Source organism: Polistes canadensis, unplaced genomic scaffold (genome assembly GCF_001313835.1).
Source record: "Polistes canadensis isolate GaletaPanama2010 unplaced genomic scaffold, ASM131383v1 scaffold_94, whole genome shotgun sequence".
NCBI lineage: Eukaryota > Metazoa > Arthropoda > Insecta > Hymenoptera > Vespidae > Polistes > Polistes canadensis.
The window spans coordinates 484,221-494,073 of NW_014569641.1; the positions used below are offsets into that span (position 1 = coordinate 484,221).

Here is a 9,853-nt window from a genome sequence, read left to right on the forward strand (position 1 = left end):
AAAAAAAAAAAAGGAACATGTAACGATTGGCCTTAGGTTCGTTCTAAAAATAATAATAATAATAATAAAAAAAAAAGAAAAAAACAAGACACAGCTCCCCTTTTTCTCATCCATCAATGCGAGTAAGCTTAAAGGTGTGGTGGTGTGAGGGAAGGTGTATCACCATCGAAAGGGGGTGGACTTCGTTAAAAGTGCTACGACGACGATTGTTACAAAGTTTTCAAGAGGCGTGGTCAAAGGGTTAAATCGTTCCCCATACGTGTTGAAAATGCAACTCATTTGAATGTTTAATAAGGGAAAGAACCTGTCTCGAACTTTTTAAATATTCGATTAGAAGAATCAGGTGGGGGGGTTGTGATATACTTTGTACTATGTCTGTGTATGTATGTGTGTAGAGTTTCTATATATCAGTGTTTCTCAATTTGAGATTTAAAGTATATTATTCGATAAAACATTTGGAATTGTTTTTATTTTCATTCACACGTGTTGCAATTAACAAATCATTTTGACACATTAACGATAAGTCAATAATCGTCATCAATTACTTTTCATTTTATTATTTTTTAAATTTACATTTCAATTTTTTATATCGATAATTATTAGTTTTTATTATTATTCGTTTAAATATAATTTTGTTATTTATTCTTTTTAATTTGACATAGTTATTATTGAATTTTTGGTATGTTTTATTGTATTTTAAATGGGTGTACTCTTATTCGTAGAAATTTTGGGAGATATTTAGGGGTAGGATTTATACAAAAAAGAAAAAAAGAAAATATAGAATATAAGAAGATATGTGGGGAAACACTGTTGTAGACGATCGTTAGAAAAAAAAATGAGACGCACGCATTTCTCTTTACACAGCTCGTCTATATACAGAACACGTTTCTATCGAACTGGAATAGTGTGTAAAGAAAGGGACAGGTAAAAAAAAAAAAAGAAAAAAAAGAAAAAAGTTGGTTATAGTTATAAACAACAACGAGAGCTCAAAACTCAGCTGGATTTTCTACTGTGCGTATCGTGGATTAGTTTCGAAAAACTATTTGAATGAGGAAAATTATTTCATATTTTTGTTAAACAACGAACACACTAATACTCAATTTGACACTCGAAAATGAATTATTATATACTAATTGGAAAATAATCTCATCGAATCATTTAATATAATAAATTAAAAAAGGTAAATAATATTTCAATTTGAATTTGTTAAAATTTCTGTGTTCATTAATTTTAAACTAATTCAATATTAGATTATTATTTTTTATATTAATATTATTTCATATTCGTAAAAGATATGTCAATATATTTGTTTCTTATAATACTGTATTAATATTTAATTAAGTTATTTTTTTTTTTTAATTATTATACTAATCAATTACTCGTCAATATGTACGTACCTTAAATTTGAAATTTACTTTAGTATACTTTGTCGTGGAAAATCATTGTTCTTTAATAGTTTTCCTCCGTTCTCATACCTTTTTTTCTCTTTTTTAATCTATGATTTTTCGAAGCAAAGAATCATCTCTATCTATAAAAAGCAAGATATGTAATTTTTATTTTTTATTATTTTCAAGTAACTCTCGAACGATCAATCGTAAAACGTTTGTTGTCTGAGAAACTTTTCCGTCGAGACTATAACCCTTTTACTTTTTTTTTTTTTCTTCCGTTTCTTTTTAGTATCTAACTTTGTCTCTTCAGTTTTTATAGCATGGTGGTAGTAGTACTTTGCATAGAAATATCTTTTTGTTCTTTGAATCGTAATTATTTCTCATCTAGTGTATTATATATTTTTTTAAAGATTTCTTTTAAAACAACTCATTTTTTGTTAAAAAGTGTTCACAAATTATGGGCTCTTTTTATATTCTTCAATTTTAAACAACTTTAAAATGTATACTGTGTAATATTTATCTCACGTTAGATGCAATTTTGATTATATTAATTATAATATATATATATATATTATTGATATTTGTTTTTTAAACGCCCTTTTTCACATCGATTTTCAATCATTATTTATTCCTTAATATTATTTTTTTATTTTTTAGCAGACAATTATATCTCGAGAATAATTCGTAACAAATTTTAATTGTTTAACCATTCAATAAGTATTCGCATTATATGAAAGTTATTTCGTTTAATCATAGAACAGATGATCTCGATAAATTTATCGATTAAAAATTTTATTAGTAAAGATATAATAATATGGATTATCAAATTTAATTTATACTCTCTTAATAAATAATAATATGTTATTTCAATATATGTGTGTGTGTTTTTGTTTTTCTTTTTTTATTTTAATAATAAATATATTTCACAATTTTACAATGATATTTGAAAATAAATTCATTGAAGTAATTGAACGAGTGTCTTCTTCAAAAATGATTTCTCATTCGACAACAATTAGGATGATTTTTCTGGAAAATAAAATTATTATATCTTCATAGAAATGTGATCTCTCTCGATCGTTTATCGAAAAAAGTATAATTAATCATTCGAATAAACGGCTCATTTATCATCATTGCACACTTTTCTAAACGATGCATTTTTCAAACTCGTAGAAATAATTTCGAAATTTTATCCCAATCGTTTCTACGAATACACAAACATCGGTAGAATTAACAGTGTGCTCAGAAGAACCGTGTCAATTGTTCGATATTAATTATACATTAACATTTTTTTCATTTATATTTCTCAATTAAAAAGTATTACTATTATTAGCATTGATATACGAATTTTATTTTAGATTTAATTTAATGTTTTATATAGCACCATTATGTTTCATCATATTAATCTATTGTATATTATATATTATATATATATTTATTATTAGAATGATTCTATAGGATTTAATTATAAAAAAAGCATAATTGTAAAACACACGTTGCATGAAATGGAAAAATTGATTTACACGATGTTTTTTTTTTTTCAACATTTATCTAAAACTGTAGTATTATAAAATATGGAAGAACACGAATTTTGATGTTCACAACAAAATACCCAGTGTTTTATTAAGTTAATCTCCATAGATTTCTTTTTTTTTTCTACAGGAAGGTGTAAGCTGCAAGCTACGATAAAAAATTTAGAAAAGCCAATCCACCAAATAACAAGAGACGAAAAAATAACACGAAAAAATGTTATCTTATAAAGCTCGTTATAGTAATGTTCGTCTAATATCTACTATGATAGTATTTAAAAAATTATTTTAAATAAAAGTATATATAATTATTAATAATACTTTCAATTGGTTCATTCATTATGCTTCTATCTCAAGTTTCGTTTTACTTAAGTAATATTATTTTATTATATATATGAATGATATAATTTTATTTATTATGTTAATTATTATCTGAAAAACAAAACATTGTTTTCTTATTTTTACTCATAGAATATGATACGATTAATTTTGCGAAAAAATAATTGAAACACCCTGAATATTGTAATATTAATATATAGTACTAGTTTACTTTGTTAAAAATGTTATATATATATTAATAAATAGAATGTGAAATATAATTAAATAGTCATATATAATAAACGATTAATTAAATAAATAAAAAATATTTCATACCTTAGTAAGAGAGACCCATTTAACAAATTTTATCTTCCTCCGGATCCCAAAATGATTTTGATTAGTGTACGCGTATCAAGCTTCAATGATACACACCAATAAGGTAGATACAAAAATTAAAACTATGAAACATGTGGGAGCGTAAAGTTTAAATATTAATATTAATATAGGAAGGACGATATAATTGGTTATTGTAATAAATAAAAAAGAAAAAAATAGAATACTCAATGATTGTTTTTTTTTTTTATATCTGATTTCACTTTATTGTTTTTTCTCAGCCAGTAAAAGATTTATGAATTCTGTTATATTATGTTTGCTCGTTATTTTTGTTTTTAACGTAGCACACTGATATATTATTTTTATATATTAATATCATTATATAAGTTTTATGATATAAACATAGCCAGATAAAATGTATCTATTAGAAGTAAAAATGTGTCGTTTTGTAAAATATTTGTCAGGAGCGTACAATAGTATAGTAAAACTTGTAATTTGTTGTTGCATTTGTGTAGACCTTTTTTTTTTTTTTTTGTTATTAAGTAGATAAAGAACCAGTAGTATTATAAAACACACACTGTAGTAGATACATAATCTACGCGTTTCTATACCTAACATAAGTGATAAACTGTATTCTATAGCGATTTATAACCCTGGTTATACAACACATCGTACAAACGTTTAATACCAATCCCATAGTTTATAATAAAATAATCATAATTAAACGTGTTATATTCACGATTATAATATCGTATTCTAAAAATAAGCAAAATGATGTATATACTACCTTCAAGCCATCGAGATATACAATACAAATCGTTTAAGTTATTATCCCAAATCTTATTTTTCTTTTTTTCCTTTATCTTGTTTTTATTCTTTTTATAGCTCGTAATTTAATAATATTCTCATGTAGAGTAGTATGTGTAAATGTAAAGTTTTCCTCGGATATTTCGTGTAATTATAGTAATATATAAATATATACATATAAGTATTTATATTTATAATATATAAAATGACTTATATATATGTATGTATGTATTCAATAATACGCAGTTTATCATTAATCAGTGACGTGTTTTCCTCTTTTTTTTTCTTTTTTGTTAATAAAGATAGAGATAGAGATATTATATTATATACATATAATTATGTATACATAAGTATATATAAATATTAATAAATATATATACGTATGTGTAGATATTTTAATGTATATATAAATGTCACGCAGTTGTTGTGTTGTATGATTAACAACTAACACCCTATCATATATTTTTTTAAATAATATTCTTCCTTCCGTCCTTAATCCCTCCCTTCATTTCTTTCATTTCATTTCATTTCATTTTATTTTCGTTTGAATGAACAATCGTTTTATCCAGTAAATTCAACGAGACATCGTTAAGTTTCGAATGAAAAATTTCTCATAAGTTTTCTACAGAGACTTTATTCGTGATTCGATGCTATGGGTTAGTTGCCATTGTAACCATAAGTTCTCGAATGAACTTTATAGATTTTTATGATTTAATATTAAGAACTAATGATTCCTAGCCCGTTTATTAATCATTACAACTATTACCTAATTAAAGGAATATTTGTATATATTCCAGTTTTAAAATGCTACTTGCTTGTGTATGTGTCTGGTCTGTCGTGTATAAGTATGTGTTACGTTTAAGTAACGTGCATTTTTAATATGTATGCATTAACGCAAAAGCTAATTGATTTATAATCGAGTATCTTTTTTTTTTTTTAAATCGTATTCGTGCAACAAAGAGCGTGTTGTTGTGTGCTGCTTTTCATCATTTATCTCGTTTTGGATTTTAGTTTCTTTTTTCATTTAGGGTGTCTCTCTTTTCTCAAACGGGTCGTGTTATATTTTTTTTTTTATTATCCGACAGGGAAGATTATTATTTCGGTGGTTTTGAACTTGTAAGTATATCGTGCATATTATTTTCTCCCTTTTTTTTCTTTTTTTTTTTTTTTACGTTCTTAAACGAAGGAAATATTTCGTTTGATTTTTGTAATCGGTTAAAAACTTTTCAGACAATTTTCTTCAAGTATATTATAACCTATCGATCATTTTAAAATGAGGGTGCACAGTTGATTGGTTATATTTATTGTTTTAAGCGACACGAACAAAATTTCACTTGCCTCCCTAAAACGTATATTCATTTTTATGAATAATCAATCGATATTATTTAATCTACATTAGTAGATTATTGTTAACCATATTTATCAAGATACTAGAATACCCCTTGGCATATATTTATTAATTAACAATTAAAATGCTTCATTCTAATCAGGTCCAGTTCCGCCTCTTAAATTAACGAATACTACTACACACTCTTGTGAACCACTTAAACTTATTTATATATTTATTTTTTTTTTATTTTCTTTTTTGACGACGACGATTGCTCGTCGTTCTTTTTATTATATTTTTATATTTTTTTTTTTGTTTTTATTTAATTATTATTATTATTATTGTTTTTATGATACCCATCGATAAGGAAATAAGAAAAGCAACTAGTCGTAGGAGTAAAAATGTTACGATAATGATAATATTATTTTACGATAATGAAAGCTCTCACGCGTAATTGTGCTTAACTATGTGATTAAAATAATCTCTCCGCTTGTTTTGTTTTTTACATTTATAATAATCTTTATCACCTCGAGAAGAGATGAAAAAAGAGTCTCTTACGTTAAAAATTTCAATGGCACGCTCATCATTCATACTACGTGAACATCATAGTATTTTTGTTTCTTATCAATAAACCGATCTTAAAAAGTTTATTTAAAAACCTGTTCCCCGTTACAAGCTATCTTAAAAGCAAGTAAATCATTCGGACAATTAAAATCTTATGGTTTTATGCCATTTAAATTTGTTTTTAAAATGAATTCGATACGATTATTAAAATTATTTTTCAAAGGATATAGAATATTACTTAGGACAAACACACTAACACGACAAAAAAATAATAATTGTTTCAGTGAATTGTATATAGAATAGGGAAGCGAGGGGGTAGTGGGTGTATTTACCTGGACGATATTTTTAAAAATTATGAAAGACTCACGAGTACTTGGCTTTAGTTTACCCGTCCAGGAAATAATATAGTGTGTTGTCCGTTTTTAAAAGGCTTTTAACCTGCCCCTCCCAACCCATGGTATGTTAAAAAGGAGGTTAAAATTTTACCTCCTGTTGTAAGAAAAAAAAGAAAGAACAAAAAAGGGGGTCAACGTTAGAATTACCTAAGTATGCGCGCCTAAGTGAGATGACGTTTCCTTGAATGGGATTCAGAGAATAAGATTTTCAGATTTGAGAATAATATTATTCTCAATTTAGTTTTACTGTTTTCACTTAATAACTATTTTTTATCTATACGAGATAAAACATAGTACACACCTTTAATGTATTCGTTCATACAAGGCTCAAGATTGTTCCTTCCTATTTGCTTTTTTATCTTTCATTCCTTTTATTTTAAGGAAACTTTAGCATAAATCGTGAATCCTATCGGGGGTAAGTTATTTTGCGTTAATTTATTACCATTTGCACCGATATCTCTCAATTCCGCGATATGTTTCTATCATTATCCATAGAATAAAGTTGAATTACACGGTTGGATGACGATTGAAACATCGTTTCGGAATATTTTTATTTTATTATCCTCTCTCTGATCGATCGAACGTGATTTTACTCTCTAACACCGAGACCGAGGGAGGATTTTTATCCTTTTTTATTTGAGATTGATTAATATGATTATCAGTAATCGTTAAACGACAGTTTCTGTTCAATTCCGAATACCTGCGAAAAATTCTTTTCATCGAATCAAATAATTTTGAAGTGTATTCGGACCTATGGGTAAGTACCTGAAGTATCTAAAGCAATATTTATCTTGTATTTTTACGATTTAAACTGATCATCCTTTTTCTTGTATGTTATTTGGAGATCAATTTATTAATTGTTATACCTCAGAGCCTATGTATATTACTACGAGATTGCATAATTGTTGGTCATGAATATTCGTAACACTATAAAAGATGAACTTTTACTAAATTTAAAAGATGAACTTTTACTAAATTTAAAAGATGACATTCAAATATTACACACATAACGATGTTAAGTATACTAAGGTGCATGAGACTCTATCTCAATTTGTAAATCTTTTCCCACCCAATCCTTCTTCAAGTTACCAAAGATTATTTCTATACAACACTAATCCCAGAGAAATGTTCGCTCTTCTAAAATGGAACCCCGAAACATTGAAAATCTCTCGAGAAAGTTCGAAAATGTATCATCATCCGTTCGTTGATTGGAATCGGAATTTCAGCGGGACTGTGGGTGTTTGTTTGTGTGTATAATCAAAGTAAAGTAACACACACACACATACACAGTGTTGTTGGTCGTTGGTGGTAAAAAGCTGACGCGTTAGGTGTCTTTTTAGTACGAACATTACTCGAATGTGGTATTTTTGGAAGGATAACTCATTCGCTATATATCTAACAAGTGTGTTGCCACGTGATCTCTCAGACATTTTCGTGAAAACGTCAGAAAAAAGACCCCCTTCTCTTCTTGCTTTTCGAACTATTTAAGTTCGGGATGCACTTAGAATTTGATGTTGATGCGAATAAGATAGTGAAGGAATCGTTTCTGCTGCCTGTTTTTACTCTGCCACCACATATTATCCTATTGAGGGATAACTTTTATCTTCAATTTGCGTGTCCTGTCAACCAAATAGGTACGGTGGTATTGGGTTACGCGTGTTGTTCATAGTCGTTGTTTCTCCTATCTTTTATTTCTTTTTCTTTTTTTTTCTTTTCTTTCTTTTTTTTTTTTGTAATTTTTTAAATATTTTGCAAATTTTTTTTGTAAATTTTATCAATTTTTTTGTTGTAAGGTTGGTTGGCTAACTCTCGATCATTGTTGTGATTTTATCAAGTTTCCGCTACCAATTTTTTGTATTTGCCTCTTTTTTGTTTGTTTTATTTTTTGTTTTTTGTTTGTTTTATTTTTTGTTTTTTCTTTTTTTTATTTTTTTTTTTTTTTTTTTTTTTTTTTTTTTTATCTTTTTTATTTTTTTTTGTCTTTTATTTTTTTACGATGCTAATCCTCGTGATTTATACTCCGTTCATCCTAATAAAACGTATTTCATCAAAAATATACCTAACAAATCTTTTTCTTTTAGAACACAAATTTCTAATTACTTATCGGGTAGAATAATAATGTAGTTTTTTTTTTTTTATAACGTAATCAACTACGCTAAATAGATGATACTGGATAACTAGCATTATTTGTGATACCTGGCAGGCTCTAGAAAATAGTGAATTGGCAAACTTCTTTTCTAAAAACTTAGGATCTAATTATAAATCATCGCGCATTTGCGTTCCATGTTAGGAGTCGTTTATTACTTATCAAACTAATTCTAAATCTGTTCACTTACTTATTTACTGTCGTACCGTATGGAACAATAATATTATTTCTTCGGTTATTTGACCATCATTTCATGAAAGCTCTCGCCATACTTTTTTAAAACATTTAAGTTTTGGTACATTTCTCTTAAGGGATACTTCTTACTCTGTCTATCTTTCTTTTTACCTAGCATCGTCATTGTCGGACATTATACAAATTAAAATCATTCCCGAGCAAGTTTCTATGAACGTATATATATTTATATAAATTTGAAACAGGTTTTGCCAATTGAATTTTTAAAAATAAGAATTAGAAACTAATTAAGTAGAATTTTCCCTAATTCCTAATTCTTAATCCTATAATCGCAGAACATATCTAATCGCAGAACATATCTAATCGCAGACAAACAACTGTCAACCCCGTCTAAATCTAAAGTCCTAGGATAATTACATCGCGTCACCCGTCAATAATTAATATTTAAAATTTACGCACAGATTTATGTGAAATAATTTACAATAATTTACATAATCATTGCTAAATTATCTTAATCCTAATATTTCTTTTAATCGCTCGCACGCACGCGCACGCGCACGTAATATTAATTATTAATGAGAAGATATTTTTGTTAAACGATGATAGAAAAAACAAATTCGCGACAAGAGCCTAAAATTTTCCGAGGATGACTAAAGAACTTTTATTTATATCAAATTTACACGAGGAGGATAAGTTTGTTCAAAATTTAAGAAAGTCGAAAACGTTCGTCGTATGTTTTTTTGTTTTCTTTTTTTCTTTTCTAAAAATATAATGATAGTCATTTTATTTGAACGAACGTCTCCCACTCGTTTCCCAATTGAACGAACGTCTCCCACTCGTTTCCCAATTGAACGAAC

General features: G+C 27.0%; 1 long non-coding RNA gene across 1 annotated transcript; it reads right to left on the reverse strand.

Annotated features, from left to right (window-relative positions):
* Positions 1-1,362: 1,362 nt before the first annotated feature.
* LOC106787157 lies at positions 1,363-9,847 on the reverse strand. The gene is made up of 2 exons (XR_001381746.1): positions 3,569-9,847; positions 1,363-2,414 (listed from the first exon to the last, which is right to left on the reverse strand). It is a non-coding gene; the product is annotated as an uncharacterized LOC106787157 (long non-coding RNA).
* Between the last annotated feature and the right edge of the window lie 6 nt (positions 9,848-9,853).